Raw genomic sequence first — 23,733 nt, forward strand, 5'->3', positions numbered from 1 at the left:
AAAGATGAGAGAGAGAGGAAAATCTCTTCTCTGCATTCATAACTACAGTCTCTGCACAACAAAGACATGAAAGCAGAAAGGTTTCTCAGCAGGAATACATCTTACCACAGCAGACTTCAACCAACTCTTCAATACTCTTCATATATTTTTGATTATGCAAAGAAATTAACATTGTATCCATGTATCTCTTTAAATGCTTCATTACAATATGATGTTTAATTGCAAAAACAATACAAAGTGTACTTGTTCTGAGGAAAAAAAAATTAATCAAAAGAGTTTAAAAGAAGCAGAAAGCAACAACATACCTTGGAGTTTCTCTTCAGCCCTAAAAAAGACTACTCTCCTTTCTTTCATGTTTCTCCTTATTTTTTGGTTCTGGTTAACTGATCTACCATGTTTCTCTCACGACTACAATAAAGATGTTTTTCATGAATTAGATAACATACATATGGTGTCTGGATAAATAATATGTGGAATCAGTTTGAACCAGCTCCATCTCACTGGTATCATTGCAACCAAATTTCCTGTTTAAGTTACAGAGTAAGACCACTGCTGAATCCAGAAATTACAGTGAAAAAGGCTACAGCAAAATTGACAAGACTATATATATATATATACACACATATATATTTTTTTTCAGATCAAAGCCTCATCTAGTCTAAGAATTTGTTACAGTAAAAAACTTATTGCTTCTGCATAGTCTTTATGACCCTCAATTAGGCCCAGAGATAGTACCAGAAATGCAAGACATTGATGTCATCTTTGATACCTGAAGAAAATTTTGTAGGACTACGTCACTATGCATAGTCACTGCTACCTAACTTTATATTACTCTCTATTTTGATAACAGAGTGGTTGAGCTTGTATTAAAAATTACAAACGTACAACTTAAAGCTAATTAGATGCACAAAAAACCTCGTTCAACCAAAAGGCTATGCACAGACCTTGTACTGAATGTAAATCCTACATTCTCCACCTAATGCAGAAAAAAGTATTTCTTTGCAATACATTTCGAACTTACTGTTAACCTACAAAATAAATGCAAAACAAACAACAATGACAACACACAGATGGGATGGGCTAGTATGCAAAAGAATACATTCACAATTAAGGATTCCATAGAGGAATCCTCCAGTAGAGGACACTAGTGGAAGGTAAGCGGGAAAAAAAGAAATATAAAATATAAAAGGAATTTTCCATGTCAAATGGGCAGTCTGTGGGAAAGAACTGTTTTCATTTTTCCATGGTTGTGATCAGAAATATTTATTTCTTTGCTGACATTTACAGAGTTTAATATGCAAACATAAAAATCCTCCAAGTAATGGAAACAGTTTTACAATCATATCCTTTCAGAAATAAAATGCACTGTAAGTCATTATAATCACAGGAAAAATATTTCCATTAAGTTTAGTTATCCTTTACAGTTTTCGTAATTATAGTGATCATCTTGGAGTCTGAAATCTCCTACTTATCTATATAATATATAAAAGGCTGACTTCACTGAGTTAGGGTTTTCTACCTCAACTTCTTGAGAGGACCAAGTCATTTCAAAGGAAATACCCAATAATAAATTAAAATACTGTAATCAACAAAATACTGTAAGCCTATGTGGATGACAACTAAGCATTGTGTGTCTCTTTATTCTTATTTTCTCTCTCAGTTCTTTCCTTAACCTTTGCATTTTTATATTTCAGTAAGAATTATTAGAAATACTCAAGGAAGAGATTAAGAAGACCTTGTCACTGCAGCAACTTTGACACAGTAATTTTATCTTAGACCTAATATTCCATATTTAGAATATCACCCTATATTATGCTTTTTTTTTTTTTAAACAGGAAAATATTATATTTTCCTTGAACTCTTTTAAAACTTACTAGAGGTAGTTATTTTTTTGTATTTAGTTCCACATGTATTCATTGATACCTCATAAGCACAGTTAAACAGTTTAAACCAAAATTTACTGATAGGTAATCAAAAGCAAATGCACGAATTAATTCTTAATTACAATTAATTTAACTCTAAAGTCACATAATTGAAAACTACTGAAATAAATTTATGCCATTGAAAAAGCTCAACATTAATATAAACATTATTATACCAGGTGCACCTTGTCAGTGACCTTTATTCAGAAGACCTAATTAGAAGATCCATCCATTTAAATTACCTAAAAACAGAAGATGCAAATGTAGGCATTTAGAATCATACCTGAAATAACAATTCAGGTGAGCTAAGACACAGGTATACATCCTGGCAGCAGCAGCAAGTACAAATTACACCAAAATGAACTGCAATTACTCTATTTAGTGAAGAGTAGCTGTGTTCAATGTGGAGATGACAGTTCACTTTACATGTGGACCAAATGAATGGTCTAATAGTGCTGAAAGGGTGAGATCTTGCTTCCTCACTTTTTCATTTTCCTCTTGTTTTTGAGTCAGTTCCTTCCCTCCCACCCTCAGTAATAGCTTCCCTACCCTGCCTCACTGTCCAGGCGATACAGCATCCATGTGATCTCAAGATTAAACATTTAACGAGTTAAACAGCTTCTGTTTTTCCCAAGTTACTTTCCTGATGTTTCAGTGAGTTGGCTCACGTGATCAAATAAATGCCAGCTGGTGCAAGGTCAGCAACAGACTTATGTGACCAGAACTGGGGAAAGAAAAACAGGATAGGGGAGTGTTGTTGCACTGGAGAGTTGTTAAAGTGCCTACACCTACTTCATGTAACCATATCTTGTATAGCATGTTTCCAAGAGGAAGTACACTGCTCATTCATTTAACTTCTAGTCTATATCAAAATTATCAAAATTAGTATCAGGAACTATTAAGACCCGTGGAGAAAGAGAAAAGAAGGCAAAATAATTTCTGCTCAATAAGCATAAAACCCATGAATTTGAAGATTTAGCAAACCCTATATATTTCTTCCTGTAGTTGGAAGAAATAATCCTGAAAGTACTGCAGGCAACTGGAGGTCAGCAAAATGCAATCAACTCTGTGAAATTAAAAACAAGCTAGAAAGGTCACTGTAACTTGCCCATCTTGGAACAAGGAAGTAATGTTCTCTCTTTAATGAGTTTGTCTGAGGTGAACTTTGAGTAGATTGTGTGCTCTCTAAGAGATAATGTTTTCAGAATGACAAATCAGGACTCACCTCACTTTAACCAGATGCCTATAGCTGAGCTGTATAGGTGTCCCTATACTGTCAATAAAGGGAAACAGGCTATTACAGAATGTGACTCATCTTACCTGTTTTAGATATATATTGAAGGGCGAGACAAATTTGTCTGAGAAGTACCTATTTCTTTGCAATGACCAGGGAGACTACACAGGCTATTGTAAGGATCCACATTTAAAAGAACAGCAGCCACAGTAACGAGCAGGAAGGAGTTGAAAGACAAACAGAAAACAAAACAAAACAAAACAAAACAAAGAAATAACCACCACCAACAACAAACGAAAAATCACACACACACACAGAAAACCCACCAAATAAGAAAAAAAAATACAGGGAGATAGTAACTAAGCCTCATCATCACAGACAACTGCAAGCACTCTCTAAGGGCCAAATTTCAGATACTGAAGATATCACTCATGTCCAGGTATGATACTTAGCCTTTTTTAATGAGACCCAATCTGCCCCCCAACCAGCACAAAAATAATGGGAAAATTCTATTCATCTTGATGAACTCAGAACTTGGACCTAAAGTCTGAATGAGACACAGGGTTAGACTTTCTTTTAATAAAACAAAAACAAGAGATTGAGGATGGATGAGAAAAGTACACAAGACCAATGAACTTTTCATGGCTTTTGTGAAAATATTAAAAGAACACAGAAGATAGAAAGGGAAGTTCAAATGAAAACTGAAGAAATCACTGCTAGGCAATATTGATTAATAAAATAATTTAACTATCCTTCAGTCTCCCTCTTACATCATATTTAATTGCTGATTATGCTCACTGGGATCTTAATATGATTATTATGGTCTCTACGAAAACAAAAACATATATTTACAGAACACCTACCCTATAAGCCCAGTTGAAAGCAACCTTATTTTTAGTGTCAATTTTTATTAAAATTTTTGACAACTTTCATATTCTGTTGAATTTTACTTCTCTAATCAAACTCATAACCTGGTATATAGAATGCACATTTCTGGGGGTAAAAGACCATTCCCCTTATCTATGATTTGAAAGCTGGGAAAAGATGAGATGAACTAAAATGGGTTTAGAAGGAGAAGGAGCTCAGTAAGTATGGATGGCAGAACCAGCCAGAAAGTTCACGTCTACTCATATTTACTAATTTTAACCAACTGAAACAAATTCTTACAGCAGGCATACAATATGCTGATGTATGCTTTTATAATCTGTAAAAACAATCAACATTTTTCCCCTCTAATCATAGTATTTAAGACTTTTACTGACAAAAGATCATTTCATGTTAACAACTAAGCTGTTTATGGTAAAATGGTATCCATGATATCTTTTATAAATTGAATATTACTTCAGCAATTAATTCATGTAATATTCTTAAAATCATCTCACTGATGTGTAGAAAATTACTCACGGCTTGCAGTTTTAACTTGCTATCAGGCGAAGTTGGGTGGTATATGTATCTATGAAAAGAAAAAAAATCATGGATGAAGGGAGCAGAAACGAGAGAAACATTTACATTTTTAATTCCAAGGAATGACTGGAATAATGTTCTTGTTTTCAAGAATTTCTGATAATTATTCTGCTTTAGACAAGAACACTAATTTTCACTTCCTATTATGAAATCTGCATGTAGAAACTTAAAAAAAGTAATAATAAAAAAATAAAAAAATCATCAACAACAAAAAAACAACAAAATTTGCTTACTAAACTTAGGCTACAATTTTCTGTGAAAGATACACAAATTGAAGATACTGGCAGACTCTTAATTTTGCTTTCTGAAGTGCTTTAGAAAAGAAATGATGGCTTTTTAGTTATGATAATGACACACAGACTTTTTGAATATGTGTAATTAAGTAAATTCTGTTTTTCACATAAGCAAGGGCTACTGCATTGTAACTGGACACATTTATAACAAAAATTTGAGTCAATTTTTTAGACTTCACTTTCCTTCTGTTAAGATTTACTGCCTTGTACATGTGTTTTCTTTCAATATGAAACAGACTAAACAAAACCAAAAATCCTTCTCTTGTTGCCCTTACTTTCCACTCAAACAAAGAAACCAAAGCAAAATAATTTGCAAAAAGCTGTAATCAAGCCAAAGAGTGCTATATAAAAACAAAACTTTCTTCATGCATACAATGGAGATGGGGACTTTCATTCATCCAGCACCAGGCTAAAATCTAAGTGGTCTTTCCCAGATGCTCTGAGTTTAAAATAACAATTTAATGACTGTGTGGTTATCATTATTTCAGATTTAAAGTATTGTTAAGCATGCTAAATAAGACTGAACCTGAAAGTTACTGTACCATTTCATACAAACAGTCTGAAACTCTCAGGACTATGATAAAATATGGAAATCCCAGGATGATATGAGTAGGAAATTAATAAATATTTAGGCAAAAAATCCTGCATTTGCCTCCAAGTTTTTATGGAGACCTGTCATTATTTAATATCAGCAAAACTATTCTTTCATAGTCTCTTCAGTTTCTTGACAGTGTAAAACTGTGACTCAAGATACCAGGAAAAAATGTAGAAACATCTACTGCATAATTACATTTCTTAGTGCACCTACAATAACAAATTCATTTTTCCCTATTCTGCATGATGAAAATTGCAACCTCCTCCTACAAAACATACATAATCCATAAACATTTCATATGTTGCACCAATGTTGTCCTCCACTCCAACTTTGTAATTCAGATCTTATTGCTTCCTTTCAATTTCTGTGTTTACTTTTCTTTTTAATCTTACAGCAGACAAATATGGGGTGATTTTTTTCTCAGGAGTACTCTTCAGTTTTAAGACATCAATATCATACAGCTTATACTGCACTGGTGGATGTGAATTACAAGTAAAGCAGCTAAAAGTAAAAGAAAATATTTACCTGAATTGTTTTGTAGGTATGTAAGAATCCAGTTTACTGGTTAGTTAACAATAAAGTCCTATTTATACAGGATACATAAAATAAAAAAATACTACCAAATGTATGAAAATACGCAAATGAAAAAAAGAAAAACTAAAATGGGAGAAACAGAATGACTGGTTTTAAATTAAGTTAATAACATACTACAAATTAAAACATGGAGAAAAAGTAATAATAAGTGAAATGCTGTAGTTCACTGTACAAAACGGGAAAAACAAATGTTCACTCCAACACAGGAGTAGTGTTAAATGCTGAAATAGCTGGGTTAAATCAGACAAACCAGTTTGTTGTATTAATAAGGAAAATAGGATCAGGACTGGGATTCTATACCTAAACAGGAAAGCACAGGATTTTTAAGACTGTAATACTGAGGGTGGGACTAGGATGATGACAGTGACTGTGACGTACTCTGGGAGACCAGGAAATCTGAGAACAAGAAGCAAATAATAATGTAAACCTGTTAAATTCCACAAGGGTATACTGCTGAGGCAAAATTTTTAATGGATTATTTCAGTGAATCCAGTCTGGTAAGCCACAAGAGAAGAAACAACTCTTGAGATAGTCCTCCACCACATCCAGGATGTGATTAAAAATTACTAAGGAGATAAGCTGTAACCATGTTCACCACATTCTTCGTTTCATGGGCACCATAGGCAAAAATGAAAATACCACCACCAACAACAAAACAACCCAACCCAACGAAACCAAAAACAATCAAGGGCTGAATTTCAAACAAGGCAATTACATTTAAGTGTGGGGGCTTATTAAAATAAATCAGAAGAGAAATTCTAGATATTATCTGCTTGTAAGTACCATGAAGACTTCAGTGGCACAACAAGAGCTGTTCAGTAAACACAGGAGCTTTCTTATAGGGAATATACTGGAAAATCTGAATATACTGGAATATTCTGTTGCAAAGGTATGTGACAGTTGGAGGCTTGGAACAGAGTAGCAAAACGAACTGTAACAAGTTGCCAAAACTGAAAGAAAAATAATAAATAGTTTTGAAGGAAGACACCTCCAAAGTAACTGAATTGTTAGTGTAGAAATGCAAGCTCAATTCCAGTGTTTTCCAAAGCAACTCGTTAGTGTACGTGCTTGAGTTCCCCTTCTTTTGCCCTGAATGTAAGCTAAGTACTAGTTCTGTTTCCCACTCATTTGCAGTCTGACAACATTGCAAATGAATTCAGTTCACTGTGGGAAAAACTGCAGAATAGAACAGCCACAGCAACAAAAGAAAAGTGCACATCAATACCAACAAAACAGACAATTTTATGAAAATAATGACTCCTTCAGTATCTTAGAAAAACAGCAAATCATATAACAAAAGAAACACACAGAATCCGAGGCATTCTGAGATTTAGTTATCCCACTCCCTCACAGCTATTGCTTTTGCTATTGCTTCACAGTGAATAAATATTATGCCTACATATTGGGCGTATATTAAAATCAATTTAATAGTATTGCATTTCCTTTTTGCATTCATATCAAGATTTAAATTGTAGCACTCATCACTGTATTTTCAGGAGAAAGCTCAGACAACTCCACAAGTAACTTATAGGTAATCCATAGAATGGAACATGGGGAACCGAACAGACGTAAGGACAAACAAGAATGAAAGAAAGAAAAATGCAGATGAGATACAGGCAGGAAATGAAATTAACTGTCACAAAGAAAATCATGTATATGGTTACTGGATGCTCGAGAAAAGATCAAAAAAATGCTGTGCCACCTTTTTTCACAAACTCCAAAACTGTAAAGTGGACACTATTCTAGGGCATAGAAATTGAAAAGTTGAAAATACAAATATTTTGTCATTGAGCAAAAGAATGGAATAAACATGACAAGTGTATTTGTACAAAGAATATAGAATTATTCTTGAACGAAGTCAACACAAAGTAACAATAATGAATACTAAATTTGTAACAAAAGATTAATTTATTAAATATCCCGGGTTTTCTTACCTGAGAAAGCAGAATGTTTTTCATTTAAATATCTTTCTTAAATAGGTATGTTTTTGTAGTCTGTTTTTAAGCCTAAGAACAATTTAGCTGCACTGACTAAAAGTGATTTATGCTGACTTAAAACAGTTCAAAAGTCCAGAGCAACAAATTAAAAATATCCTCTCAATATCTAGTCAACCAGCTAATGTTTGAAGTTGCATAGAAATATGATGCTTAACTGGGTGTAAGTAGTCTATTAACTTTGGAACATAGGAAGAAAAGTAGTGTCCAAGTCCCAGAAAGTAATTAAGAAAGTCTGTATTTTCAGCAGCTAACTTATTTTCTAAAAATTTGTGTCTCTCTCAGAAGACTACAAGGTTGATTCCTAATTTTAGCATATTAGAGCAAATACTTTCAGGGTGGAGTTCCCCACATATAGAAGAAGAGCTAAAGGAAGAGCTAAAGGAAGTACCACTGGAGAAATAAACCACTGGAGCAATTATGATATGCAAGGACATTTATTAAGATTTTTTCCCAAATGATGGAAAAATCTCACGTGTCTCAAGTGTCATCAGGGAATTCTTACTATATGGCTTGTATGATGCTGCAAGGCACTACAGGTGGTTACATATCTCCATCTGATATTCAGACATATCTCAAATGAAGAGCGTTATTCTGTTATAAGGCAGGCCTCTGACAATTATAAAACCTACCATGAGTACCACCATTACACCAAACATGGTGCAAAAATGCTTTCCAACTTCTTTCCTGAACAACAGCATACCTCCTCAGCAACATCTGATGATAGTCTAGAACCATCAGTAAAAATGCTGATGGATCAAATAATCCCGACGAAATACCACAGTAGCAATAATACTATCAGTTAGAAAAAAAGCAATGAAAGTTCAAACACCGAAGGAACAACACTTAAGCACAACGGCAAATTCTACTCAGTGATCCTGGTACACTCATTCTTCCCTTAATAGCAGAAGTTTTAATCATATCTTCTCAAAACCCAAGGAGGTATGACATTCAAAAACAGGACCACTAACCAGAAAAGTCCTTCCTATTCAATTTCTTCAGATAAAATATAAATTCACTCTGATTTTAAATAAAGTTCAGTAAAAATTGGTCCTGTGTTTATTAGACTCCATATGAACCTGTGAATTATCACCAAAGAATCCAATTATAAAGGGTAGATGGACCAATAGATGGTTTATGCTTAAAAGTAAAAATCACCAAAACCAAACGAAGAGATTTCACAGGGACACAGGCATTAATAGCTATAAGAACAGGAATCAGTCCTGATTACCAAAGAATTACAGATATTGCTAACATTTCTGTCCATTGATTGGCAAAGATTTGCAGTCCAACACAGGATTCATGTCCTATCCAATTCCATTTTTTTAAGTATTGTACAGGACAAAGTTATTGGAAACATGCCAATAAAAAGAAAATTTGCAGATTAACCAAAGAATATGAAATAAAAATAATCAGAGACATTAACACTCCTGTATGGGCAAGCAGAGTTGAACACTTTGTCATTCCTACAGACTTAATACCTGTCTTAATCAGTGTTAGTTACTGTCTTAGTCAATATTGGAGTATCTAATATAAAAGGATTTTTAAGAAAAGCATATATTTAAGTTGTGAAAGTAAGATAAGAATTGCTTGTGTCTAGCACAGTGAAAAATATGTAAGTAATGAATTTTCCTCTGTTGGGTTCTGCTGAAGCTTGCATATAACTATATTTTTAGAATATCTAAAAGTAAGTATATTGAAAACTACTGGAAGGGGTTCAAGAGGAATATTTAACTTACAGTCGATGAATGTACCACATTAAACTGTGGGACCTATAAAAAAAAGACCTAATACCACAGGGCAAGAAAGAACTCTACAATCCTAAAAAATCAAGAATAGGACAGCCATCTGACTAAAAGGACAACTGGGAGAGAGAATAACTGTTTGCCTAATCGTGATTCTGGTTGTCCAGATACCATATTGCTTCATTAAATACATTATCTACCTTGACAGTTAGGGAGTTTGCAACCTAGTCATTTAATTAAAAGCTGAAAGACAGACTCTGAAAAAAAAAAAAAAAAAAAAAGAAAAGTGTGGAGGTGGCGTGGGAGAAAGAAAGGAAACAGCACTTTCTATCTTGTTATCTCAAGCAGAGAGGAATATACTGAGAGCAACAAATGACTAAGTGAGCTAACAGCAAGAACCTCTATTTCTACCTCCACAAGCTCCAGTGTAGGAGATATGCAAATTGTCCGTGAGCTCTGCTCTGCACCCCAAAACATGGACAGATTTCATTTCCACTTGGTAAATCACATTAGCAAACACATTTTATTGATAACTACAAACCCTGTTGACATTGAAAGAAAGAAAATAAATCACTTGTGCATATACTGGATATGTAGTCAAATAAGCCTATTAAAAAAACAAACCTCCATATCCAAAGTTGCTCAAAGGCTTGAGCAAAAGCAATGCATAAGAATTAGAGTGGAAGAGTTTTCATATGAACTACAGAAATCAAAGACATATCTATACTATCAATATCAATATCAATAGAAAAAAATACGATTCAAAAGGGAAAAGAATTTCTGGACTCAAATTTAGAAAGGAGATTATTATCAGGGCATACAAAACAACAAAAAATACAATGAAAATAATTTTTTCTGCTATTACTCAAACTGAAAACCAGAAAATTTTAAATTGACAAAAAGGCATGCTTAGAAAAGCCTTTTTCTCAACCTTGTGGTTCATGTCTTGTTTACTATTGGGGCTGAATATACAGCCCTTCAGATATCACATACATCTCTTATCAGTGTTACTTAATAAGCTGTATATCAGGAAATATAATTAACATCAATCAATAAGCCAAGAGCCTCTTCCTCCAAGGTTCTCACCACATTCATGACAGACACAATCATATGCTCTCCCTCAAACTGTATCCTGAATTTTACCCTGTTTCTCTTGTTCAGGTAGTATCCATCAAATACTGACTATTCAGAAGACAGCTTCTGACTACGCCAATAATGTGCCACTGGCATTCTCTGGATCTATGTCTTTCCTGTTCCTTCTATTGGTCTTCCTTACTGCTCCCCCTTACCCAGCATCATTACAAAGCAATTTTTACCTTTCTTTCCTTTTCTCAAGAGCAGAGTCTTCACATATAAAGCAAGCCTCACAAGCAGTGACTGGGAGAAGCTAGCATTAAATTTTCTTTAATATGATTAATCTGTAAATGTAATGGATTCTTGCCTTATTCTATGAAGAACAGGTAATCAATTCCGATCATAGGCTGAATAAATGAACCAAAGCTTTGATTCAGTACAGCAATTTCTATGTTCTTGTGTCTGCAAAGACTTAAATACCTCCTAAGGAAGCAAAGCGGTTTTGTGTTAGCAACCACGTGCCTTAGTATAAATCCTAAGCAACAAGCACTGAAGTAATCATCTTCTTGGATGTGGGCCTGTTAATACTTTTAAAAAACAGAGCTGGCAATCAAAAAGATCCTCTGTGTGTTTTTCTCAGCAAAGCTGAAGGTCTGTTAACAAGATGAACATTACTGCCAGTGTATCTCTCAGTGGAGGTGTGACCAATATTTACTTGGGTTTTATCAAGACTGCAGACTGGAATTGCAGGCACCAAAGAACATTAGCAAAACAATTGAACTCACTTTCTCAATTCTTCTGTTAGTAATTTGCTGGATTTTATTCTATCACTTCTAAAATATTAAACTGAAAAATGGTACTTTAAATAAAAGTAGAAATGGAAAATATGCATCATTTGCATTTGTTCCAATTGACAATCTGGAGAAGTACACAACATTCATCATAAGATCAAAAAAACAGGTGCTGGGGCTTCCATAAACACTCTCTTTCTTAAGGTGATTGACAATGAAGAGATACAATGAAGTAGTAAGTTATGCATTGCTTGCAAGTGTGAGTTTATTTCAGTGACACATGATTATATATTGCTACCTATTACTGCAGTGATACAAAAATACATACTAAAATGTCTTCAGATATCTTGCACACAGATAGTTACTGTGGCTGACAGCCTTTGACTTAGAATTCATGGGTAACAACACATATAAATATACACACATATATATATAGGCACCTTTTTTTTTTTTGAAGAAATCATATACTTGTTGATTAATATACCCACCAAATAATCTGGATTTCACAACCTGAAAGTGTGCTTAAATTTGAATGTTTCATTCATCAAAACCTGTTCAGAAAGCATTTATAGCTACTAAGTTACCCTCCTGAGAAACTTACTTTTAAATGAGTAAAACAGGTCAGAAGTCAGAAGTTCAGGTAAAGTAGAAGAAAAAATCTGAAATACAGTTTTGTATATATGTTTTATGAACAGTGAACCAAATTAAAGATATTACAATACAAAAATAATACAATACATTTCCTATAAATGCATAATCTCATAATAAAATTGAATTAATTCACTATAATCCTGAGTATTTAGATTTAGTAGAACTACCCTGGCATTTTACACTACCATAAATAGCTAAAAAAGATTAAAGATTAAGAAAAATTAGACGTAAGTAGACTATCTAGGTCTAGTTTTGATTTCCTCCATAGTGATATTACGTAATTTATCAGATTTCACCATATGTTCCAATATCTACTCCTCAATTCATGTCTGAATTTGATCAAACAAGTTAAATCTCCTTGATATAAGGCATTTAGAATAGATGAACCAAAGTTACACAAATAACTAAAAATGGAGTGAGGAAATCATACTTGCCAGCATTTCACATGGAAGAAAAGAGATCAACTGTAGAAGGTGGAACACCAAGACACATGGGTTTGGGACATATACTGATGGCCTGCTGTAAATCTACAGCATCAGGTATATCTTAGATTTGTTATGCACAAACAGATCAATTGTACATCACGTGCACAGGACGGATGACATGTCCTGAATGCTTCTAACTCACTCCATTAGCATAGAAAGCTTGATCTACCTATTTGAACACAAATAATCCAACTGTAGAGACTGTTTCTGCTTTGTCTATTCTTCAGGACTGCAAGTGGCAGGATAGTAGATTACTTGCACTAAATTACTGGCACAGTGTTAAAGCAGTTAACTGGTTTTAAAAAGTGGCTAACACCTCTTGCTCCCTAAATTAATAATAATTGGTCAATGTCATTTATACTAGTAAGATCTAGAATAAAAATTCAATTTAATTCACATCAAACTCCTTAAAGAAGACAGGCTATTTAACCAATGCATGGATTCAAGTGGCTGAAAAGCAAGGAAAAATGACCATAAAGATAGAAGATAGATCAAGAGAGAATATAGATAGAAGTATTTGTATAGAATTAGGAAAAATGCAAGGAGGAGGAAAAGGTCAAGAAGATAAAAAAGTAGGAAAAGTATCCAGCTATGTACTCAACCTTCAAAATAACTATTAAATGCATCAGTAATAAACAGAAGAACAAGAGGAGGAAATCAAATGTCATACAAAACCACTTAAAAACTGAAAGTAAAAAATGAGTAAAAAAAGACAAAATGGGAATGAGTACATTTTTGGGAAGCAGAACACATTTCCTAATCCTCTTATTTTCAATGTTAAGGTACATGTTTCTCTGAACATTTCTGGATCATACTGCCTTTTCTCCAAGGACTTAATCCACAATTTCTAAAGCTAACTGTTGCACGTATTCCAACAACTCTGATGTTAGAATGGCTCAGCATTAAGTATGCTCTTGTCTCTAACTTTCCTGTTGTACATTTTACATAGTTAATAAGAGTGAAATCATTTTTAGGTCACAAAAGTAGCCAAGTCTTCCCTGTCATCTTTGTTTCATTTCTTCCCCTGATGTGTTGGCATAAATTCTCATCAGGTCAGTGGTAAGTATCTTAGAAATGAAGCAATAAAATAAGGTCAATTTCAAGTTTTCTATAACTGCCTTAAACATGCAGCAAAATGTCTGAAACCCTCTATTTAGCTGGAAATATCTTATACATAAGATTTTTCTATAACTTAAATGAAATGCTAAAAACAGCAATTCTGGGAAAAAAAAAAAGTCAGATATTTGAAAAAAAGAAGAAATGCAGAAGCACTGCCTTCACTGAAAAAAAGGAGTGGGATGCAAGAAAAGAAGCATCAAAACTTGACAAAACCCATGGTCTTGGGTAGGTTTAGATTAAATTCACTGTAGAAAAAAAGACACTAAGAAAGAAAATAAAACATAAAATAATGTTAAAAGAAAAATCACTATGATAATCAGATATGTCTCATTTCACAGTTTGCTTCAGCCCCTTCTTTTCTGTACGAGACACTTGGCAGTATCACTAATGAAAAAGGCTCATCTGGCTTTATCTGCAGATAAATTAAAACTGATTTTTTTTTTTGGAAAATACTGTCATGTAACACCGAAAGAAATGCCGAAACAAGAAAAATACAATAATTAATATTAGTAAATCCAGATTAATGGTTTAAACATAGGGTTAATTAAAAGAGACATTTAATCACCTTTGATGTTATGTGACAATTTAAAACAGATAAGCACAACGAACTCCAGAGATTCTGCCAAACCAAGTAAAATTTAGTTGCTTGTTCATTCATTTTTATTTATTATGAAGCTTCAAGTGGAACAGTCTATTTTGCTTCCGAAACAAAACAAAAAATATTTTATAGTTCAAGCAAAAACCAGACAACTTCTGAGAGCAATTTAAGCAACTTTTCTATTTAAACTTCCTTTCCAACATGCCAAAAAATACTAAGTATTTTTCTCTTGCATTTATTTATCTCAGTTCCACTTGGATTTTGATTCTTTTAGATATAAAATGCCTGGATGAAATAACATGTATGTTGGAGTGTGAGTTTACTTAAGTGACCCATGCATTAATTAATTCTTAGTAGTAAAGAATAAGACTTCTTGAAAATGTTGACAACTATTCTGCATCTCAGTGTCCTATCTACAATATTTCTTATCACTGGGAAATTAACATATTTTTAATAGTGGTACACTTTTATGTAATTTTACCCTGACTACAGAGATATAACAAAAATTAAAAAATTTCCAAAGTCCATCATACTTTAATTATTTCTTCCTCATTTCATAGCTAACTAAAACATGTCACATTACTTTCTTTTATAATATCTAGTTTTATTTTATATCAATGTTTTACTTACACAAGTGGAGTCTTTTAATCCATCTAACTGGGAAATGCATTCACTTGTTTGAATAATCCAGGTCTGACATTTAAATCTGATATACTGCATGTATGTTTTTGCCTGTGCATATCTCCCTCACTCCTGAGGGACACCTGCACGGTGAAGAACAGACAGATCTTGTTGCTCCCTGATAAGGTCACAGAGGCTTAGCTATAATGTAGCCTTGCTTAATCCTCATTGGTTTTGCCTACTGAGCACAAGGCTGTTTCCTTGACAACACAGCTGCAGTTGCCACAGCATCCGGAGCCACATGTGATGTCCAGGTTTAGGGTATGGCCCAGCTGAAAATCTATTATTCAATGCTATTTTCTACAAATCATTGTAGGCTAAAAAAAAAAAATCAGTGAAAATCTTCCTTACGTTATACTTCTTCTGTTCATATTAAACCATTTGCTATTAATTACTTACAAAGCCATCCCCCATATGGGATGAACACTTCTGAAACTCAGGAGCCATGACAATTCTAGTCTTGCTGAGCACACAGTCTAAGGGCATTTTTTATTCAAGGCACGTCATTTGCATGCTATGTGGAGGTAAGAATTAATCGTCAGTGTGAAATGTAATAAGGCAGACAGAATTAGGAAAGGAATATTAAAAAAAAAAAAAAAAGCAGTAATAATCTTGAAAGTGGAAATATGACCAATGATATTACAAACAGTGAGACGATTACACATAATATGAAAAACTGACATACCTTATCTCCAGTTAACCAGTTTTGAAGCTGAGAATCATGCAAGAGCATGCAAAGCCTATTACATTTTTAAAGCCTCACCTCACATTTTAACTGAAATAGTCAACTATCCTTCCTGTTGATGTAAGTAAGAGATTTGTAATTCAACAATATCACTATAATGACACAGTATTAAAATCATTCATAGGGTTTCTCTGCTGAAATAGCTAATGCATTAGGAAAAGTGACCCAGTGAATTTCCTTTCCATTCTATTATCACTTAATTAGAGAGAGGTTATATGATTTTAAAATGCTCACAGTGTGTTTATTGGTTACATGACACAGTAACCTTGCCTAACCTGTGTTTCTGTGTAATGAATACCAAATCTTCCTGGAGCTCTTACCCATGACTGGAATTCTTCCAGATTTAAATTGTCCTGGAAATTTCAGGGATAAGTTGTATCTGCCAGGTGTATACGCACATGACTGCTGGAAAACATCTTGCCTGTCAAATGGGAAGTGAATACTTGGCAATAGATGAAGATTTCAAAGGTATAAGTATGATTAAATCCTCTGGTTAGAGGTTGATGGTAGACAAATTCATAACAGAAGCAAAGTACAGAATTTCAGCATTACTGGAATTAACTGCTGGAGGGCTGTATGACTTTTGGATGGTATTCTAGGTGATATGTTCTACTTTAAAGGACAATAGATGCATGGAAATTCTACAGAGGTTACAGTGGTAGTCATAAATTAGCTGTGAGAAATACCACTCTCTGGGACTAACTGCCACAGAGCAGAAGTCCAATTTTTTAAACTCTATTATCTTCCAAAACAGCTTGTCTGCAAGCAAACTGCCAACTGAGAATAACCCACAGCCTGTAGAAACTCCCAAACTTTGAAAATGTTTAGCAATGTCCTTGACAAAACTCTCTCACTTGTACTAATAAGGAAACAGCATGGACAACTTATTTCCAGTGAGGGGGTGAAAATTCCCTAGCAAAGCACCATTTACTAACACAAGCACAAGAAAGGTGGTGATCCCTCATGTGGCAAAACCTTTCTGATCTTGGAGCTTGGGGTCTGACCATAATCCAGCACCCAACTGTCAATAAAACAGTGTCTTATAATGGTGAATAATAGTATCAACCAACCTCCAATGGTGAATTTGGAACTAATATAAAGTCTATCCTCTTTCAAGCAATGGAAATACCACTAACAGTGGACTCCATCTAGAAACCCCAGAACAAAATGAGTCTGAAGGAATTCGAAATTGAGAAACAAAACAAAAATTTATAGCCAGAAATGTATTTGCAGAAGTAGAAGCCAGAAATCCTCTATTATTTCATAAGCCAGATGTCCAAATCAGTGCTTTAAGTCATAACTGATCAGTTTAATCACCTCCAGTAAAACAAGCTAAGAATTCCAAATTAGCCTGGAATATGAAAATTTCAAAAGATTTGTAAGTATGTACTAAGAGTCAAGAAAAAAGTAGATGAGATTGTGTGACTGCTGATCTATAAAGCTATTTGTACTACCTGAAAATATATGGCTGGGAATAATAAATGAAATATATCCAATTAAGAACAGGATGGAAAGGTAGAAATAATGGTCAATGTGTGATGAGTAACAGCCATAAACACTAACTCATAAGCTCAAGATGTTGCAAGCTGGAATTTCTAATGTTCTATCAGTTTTGGCTGACTTAAATTTCAGAGCTTCTCTGGGTACGTGATTTGTTCTGAATGGTTAGATTTAGAAAATGAGATTAAAGTTCTAGTTTCACATACATCAAGTGTAAATCTATGGTGAAAGACTAGAAATTGATATAGTAGTAGGAAGTAGGAAACAATGAAGATGGTGATTAGTATTGCAGGCAGTGATCTCAGGAAAACCTTGATCTAAAAACCTTTTTATCTAAACCTTGGTCAGTTCTGTGTAGCTAGAAGAGCAGCAGTGATAGCATGAAGCACTGGGATATAAGGGGATTACTGAATGTGTACGTAAATTCCCATCAAGTGGGAAATACACTATGAAAATCTGTAAGTTTAACAAGCAGGCAATAACAGCCACTGACCCACTGTAGTGGGTCAATGATGGGTAAATAGGCAGGAGTTAGCCTTTCAATAGAGAGGGAGGGAGGAAGGGAGGGAGAAGTTAGGAAGCTTAAAGCGAAAAGTTTCAATACCAGTTTAGAGATGGATACAAAAACGAAATAGTGACAAACTACACAGTGCAACAATATTTTAGATAAATACACATAGAACATTTTTCTAATTATAGAAAAATGATTTTGCAATAATTAAGATAAACAGTAAAGCAAGAGAAAACGCATCAGCTCTGTAGCTGACTAAGTATGTTACTATTTTAGAAATGCTCTTCAAAAAGTATAAGGAAAAATGATAAAATAAATCTAGACAGACAATCCCTACTACTAAATAAAAGTTATGCAGCGCCCCAATGCATAGACTAGATGCTTTATAAAATGACTTTATTGGTTTAAATTAGTTCACACAATGCTGACATGGTAACTCTGTATTGGCTTACTTTATATCTGATCATGTATCAACTATCCTTCCACAGCTAGTATAAAAATAAACAAGCTTTTACACATCTTTTGTTGTGTGCACTGCCAAATTTCACAGAAAGGCACTATGTGGCCACATGCTGTAACCCACCCTGCACTGGGCAAATTCAGTACTAGCAAGTGAAACAAGAATGGGCTGAAGATGATATCCAAGCTACAGTTCTGTGTGACAGATGCAGTTGGCAGTGTTCTCAACCAGGATCAAGAAAAGAAACAGGATACGGAGATAGGTCTGGAGAAATAGGAAGAGTTTTGCTTTGTCCCCTGTTGCACTGGAACTTCATAGTAGATACTCACTGAAAGGTGTCTAAGTGATTTTAGTTTAGATGGAACAAGATTGAAGGGAGTAAAGAAGCAGATAATAGCTTGACCTCATAGTTAATGGATTCGAAATGTCCAAGCCTGAATAAGGCATTGCAATGTACTTTGTGGTAAAAACACTTAGAAGAGAAGGACTTAATCAATTGAGAACACAGCAGTTTGTTTCTTAGCAACGCAGGTCACCAAGAATACATCACTCCACTCATAGAATTATTTTCCTATTGAATACAGTTAAATTTAAGTTTTCAGTTTTTCCTTTCAAATGCCTCAAGTGTGCAAGCTTACATGACAGAAAAGATCAGTTTAGTACAACCATGAACACAGACTTCCATGACAGTGACCTTTCACCTTCAAGAACAACAGAGCTGAACACTTCAGGAAAGTTGGTTTTGTCTTTTTCGGGGGTGGGTAGAGCTGTTTCTTTAAACACCTAACATACAATAAACAGTGTTTTCCAGCTGGATGGTCCATATTTATCAATTTAGTCCTGGGAAATCAGAAAAACTATAAATTTCATTGATTTCAGAAGAAAATATAAAGTGTATAATCTATTTCCTACATACTATTTGCTACATAAATAACAAAGAAAATTTGGATCTTTTAAAGAATGCATTAAGAGAGAAAATATCAATTTGATACTAAGACAGTTCAGTGATTTGCAGGATATAACAGACCTAGTAAAATAATTGCAGTTAATTAACAGCATCTGGTGAATGAATACTTTTTATGCTTCAGTCTCCTAATGTTTTATAAGTTAGAAGTCTTTGATTTAGTGAAAACTTTCTCTAAACTTGTGAAAACTTATTTTGGATAGATATTGCCTAAGCAAAATTATTAGCAATCAAATATATTGCTTATTCCAGTTCTGAGAAAGCTGTTATTTACAAAGGTGATTGAACCACACAAAATTCATATATTGCAGATGTAAGACAGTGAAGAGAGATTAAATGGCTTCTGGAAAGTGACAGGTCATCTGAAGTACCTTTATAAAGACTGTTCAGGCTGTAAAGATTGAGCACCTTGTGTTATCGTTTCTCTGTGAAAACACTGTTATAATGTATTCTACACATTGTTAGAATAATACATAATCAAAAAGCATTAATTACCAATTTCAAACCTTAATGATGAACAAGCAGAAGAGAAAGTTCATGAGATCTAGGAGTGACTTTTACACAAACTACAACTACATTCATAGAGACAGCTCATGTCATTATACAAAAACATATCTATAGAGAGCCCCAAAGTTATTAGAAATTCTGAAACAGATGACAACTGCAAACACTAATTTATTTGCATCATATATTTTGTATTTGTATCAGATAAAAAATCTATAGTTACAAAAGAAGCTTAATTTTCATAATCATCTTAAAGGCATCAGATGAAAAACACAGTAAAGAGTAAGTACAAATGCTTAAAAGAGAATAACAACTAATGTTACAAATCTTGTTTTTAAAATTCTTTAAAAAGAATGACGAATGACTAAAAAACAAAAGTTTCAAGTTCAGTCCTTCCGGAGATCAGCACGTTATGGGCAGGACAAAAGCAATTGAAAAGCTAAGCAAATATATGTCTTTCTGCAATGGAAGAAGAAATAAGAAAGAAGAAAAGACACTAGTTAACAGAAAAGAATGCAAGTGTACGCAGTAGTTCATGTTTAACAACAAGATGTACAGAACAAAGTAGTTCGTGTTTACACCCACTCTAGAAGAACCGAGATATATAATACTAAAAGCAAGTTACAAACAAAATAACGTATTGAGCACAATTGTTATTTCACCACAATCAGGACCTGCAGTGAATGGCTTTCCTAGCAGATATGGTGGTATTGTACATCTTATAAGCTAACCGAAGGAGTTGTGAGTGCCATGAACACCCCTTTTAAATATGAGCTACTCAGAATTCCCAATTCATTCCCATTGTCTCATCTTTAAACTAGGTAATTATGTCCTGTTTACTGCAGGCTGAGTTCCACCATCCTAGCTCACCAAGAAACTCCTCAAAAATTCCATTATCTATTTCCTTGATTTTTTATTGAAGGTAACGTTCATCAGATTGTAACATGGATCTGTGAAAAATAACTTTGGTCAGTTGAAAGATGCTGATATTATACTTACAAGGTAGATTCTCTACTAATACCATGTTAATGTGATCAATGAACTGAAACTTGTCAGTCATTCCTGATTCACACAGAGGGAGTTCTCTTTGTATTTCTTCTCTCCTAAGAAATCTCTATTTGATATTTTCCTATATTCCCTATATCTTTTTTCTTGAAACTTTTTGGTTTCTTTCCTTTGAGATCACTTATTTTCTGGATCCCCTAGTGAATAGCTCAGATAATTATGACTGAAATAATTCATAACTCTGAAAAAAAATCAAAGTCATAATTCACCAGCTTCAAAATGAATTAAACTTAAAACACAGTCAAGCACACTGGAAGATAATGAAACTGCAGCTAAGATTATAAAGTTCCAGCCAACAACAACATATACTTGTTAAACAGGTATATATATTAATTGCTCAAAACGTTCTAAAACTAATAAGTAACAGTGTAAAAAGGATAAGCACCTATAAGCAGTCTTGCATATGTTAGGTCAGGTGAAATTATTTGTGAAAGTATTACAATTCTAACGAATAATTTCAGCTGAAAAAGCAGAAATGTAAGGTTTCAATTTAGATTTTTTTTCGAAACAAGTTTTGTTTATTAAATTAAATTCAATTTTAAAGTAAGATGAAAATTTTCATCATGATTGGCAGGGAATCTAGTATAAACATTTCTGATTGATTTCATCAAAGTATAGAAAACAGAAAATTTTCATCATCTACAATGAAAAAGCAGACAAAATGGTTACATGACTTACATCATATCACACAATCAGCAGCTTGGGCAGGAGCAGGAATTTATACTTGTTTCAAAAACCCAATGGATTCTTTCAGCTTGCAGTATCTGAAAGGAGAGCTAAGCACAGGTTAAAAAGGGAGCAGTAATACAGGTACTAAAATCAGAAAGAACATTTTCTATTTCCTAAAAACAATGTAGCTTCCAGCATTACAGAATGTATTTTTAAAGGATTGTTGATAGATTTGTCTTACTGTTGTACTTAATGACAACTTGTCATGTGTTCAGGTAATTACCAAAAGTCTAACAGCAAAATGAAATAACCCAAACTGCCAGCAACTTCAAGTATCTGTCATATATGTTTTCAATCACTGCAACTCCAATTTCAAGTTCCATATCATAATTATCCTTCATTACAATAATAATGTTAAGACATGTAAGTAGTTTCTGCTAATCTTAATTGTCCTACAGTAGTAATTTGTTTAACTACCTGCTTGTCTCTATATTCCTTGCTTAAAATTTTCCAGTATGACAATATTTTTTGTATTGCATAATTATAAAAATATTACATAATTGATCTCTTTTCATTAAATAATGAAGTTTTAAGATGTGGCCCCTGCATCTTACAAGAAAACACAAACATCTGATATCTTTTGCTCTCAACTTTCTCCCAGTAAGTCTTCTAAAACCAGTGCTAGCATAGTCTCAAACTCTTTCATCATTCAGTGTTGGAATGTGCCCTTTAAAATTTGTAATATTTCAGCAAACTTCTAGATGCAAATGTAGAAATAAAGCCCACATGAAATCTCATGTAGTCTTTACAGTACGACAGAAGAAGTTACTGTTTCTAGTTTTGATAAAATTCAGTCACTTTAGAAAATATCACTAAAAGAATAAATTAAAATGATTTAAAACAAAAAATTCTTTATACAATGAACACATTTCAACACAAGGCAGCAAATATATTTAAACTTCCTATTAAGAAATGAGAAAGTTTCTACAGTATTAAACACCTTACTGTATCTTTCTTCTTTCTCAGAGTTGATCGTATTGATAAACTACAAAGAAATTCCATGTCAGAAAATTTCTCAAAGGAAGTTGTAGCAAGGTGGTTGTCAGTCTCTTTTCTCAAATGACAAGTGATAGGACACAGGGAAATGTCATCAAGTTGTGCCAGGGGAGACTGAGATTGGAAATCAGGAAGAATTTATTAATGGAAAAGGTGGTTAGGCACTGGAACTGGCTGCCCAGGGAAGTGGTGGAATTGCCATCCCTGCAGGTATTTAAGAAACCTATGGATGTGGTGCTTATGGACACAGTTTAGTTGTAGACTTGGTAGTTATGTGGATGGCTGGACTTGATGATCTTAAGGGTCTTTTTCCAACCTAAGCGATTCTACAATCCTCTCTGTAAGAAGTTAGAATCATAGAATGGCCTGGGTTGAAAAGGACCTCAAAGATCATCTAGTTTCAACCCCCCTGCTCTGGGCAGGGTTGTTAACCACTACAGCAGGCTGCTCAGAGCTGCATCCAGCCTGGCCTTGAATGCCTCCAGGGATGGGGCATCCACAACCTCCCTGGGCAACCTGTTCCAGTGCCTCACCACCCTCTGAGTGAAAAACTTTCTCCTAATTTCTAGCCTAAATCTCCCCTGTCTTACTTTAAAACCATTCCCCCTTGTCCTATTACTACCAACACATGTAAACAGGCGTTCCCCCTCCTGTTTACATGCTCCCCTCAAGTACTGGAAGGCCACAATGAGGTCTCCCTGGAACCTTCTCTTCTCCAAGCTAAACAAGCCCAGTTCCCTCAACCTTTCTTCACAGGAGAGGTGCTCCAGCCCTCTGATCATCTTAGCAGCCCTCCTCTGGACCCGTTCCAAGAGCTCACATCCTTCTTGTGCTGGGGGCCCCAGGCCTGCACGCAGTATTCCAGGTGGGGTCTCACAACAGCGGAGTAGAGGGGGACAATCTTCTCCCTCTCCCAGCTGGCCACCCCTTTTTTGATGCAGCCCAGGACATAGTTGGCCTTCCAGGCTGAAGTTGGCCTTCCTGTGCTTATGGACACAGTTTAGTTGTAGACTTGGTAG

The 23,733-nt window shown here is 34.3% G+C and overlaps 1 protein-coding gene across 9 annotated transcripts in view; it reads right to left on the minus strand.

Moving 5' to 3' along the window:
• Positions 1 to 23,733, minus strand: part of PRLR (prolactin receptor) — a 169,007-nt gene that overhangs the window by 125,951 nt on the left and 19,323 nt on the right. For 5 of the 9 annotated variants that reach the window (XM_048051228.2, XM_048051229.2, XM_013181686.3 and 2 more), the window contains exons 1-2: positions 15,190 to 15,436; positions 4,561 to 4,609 (exon numbers count right to left, since the gene is read on the minus strand). The gene's annotated coding sequence lies outside the window, so the exon portion shown is untranslated. Of the gene's footprint in view, positions 1 to 4,560; positions 4,610 to 15,189; positions 15,437 to 21,667; positions 21,754 to 23,733 lie in introns of those variants that run through there. The other 4 variants (XM_066988295.1, XM_048051238.2, XM_066988294.1 and 1 more) reach the window with 3 other exon arrangements.

The sequence above is a fragment of the Anser cygnoides genome, chromosome Z, assembly GCF_040182565.1.
Source record: "Anser cygnoides isolate HZ-2024a breed goose chromosome Z, Taihu_goose_T2T_genome, whole genome shotgun sequence".
Classification (NCBI taxonomy): domain Eukaryota; kingdom Metazoa; phylum Chordata; class Aves; order Anseriformes; family Anatidae; genus Anser; species Anser cygnoides.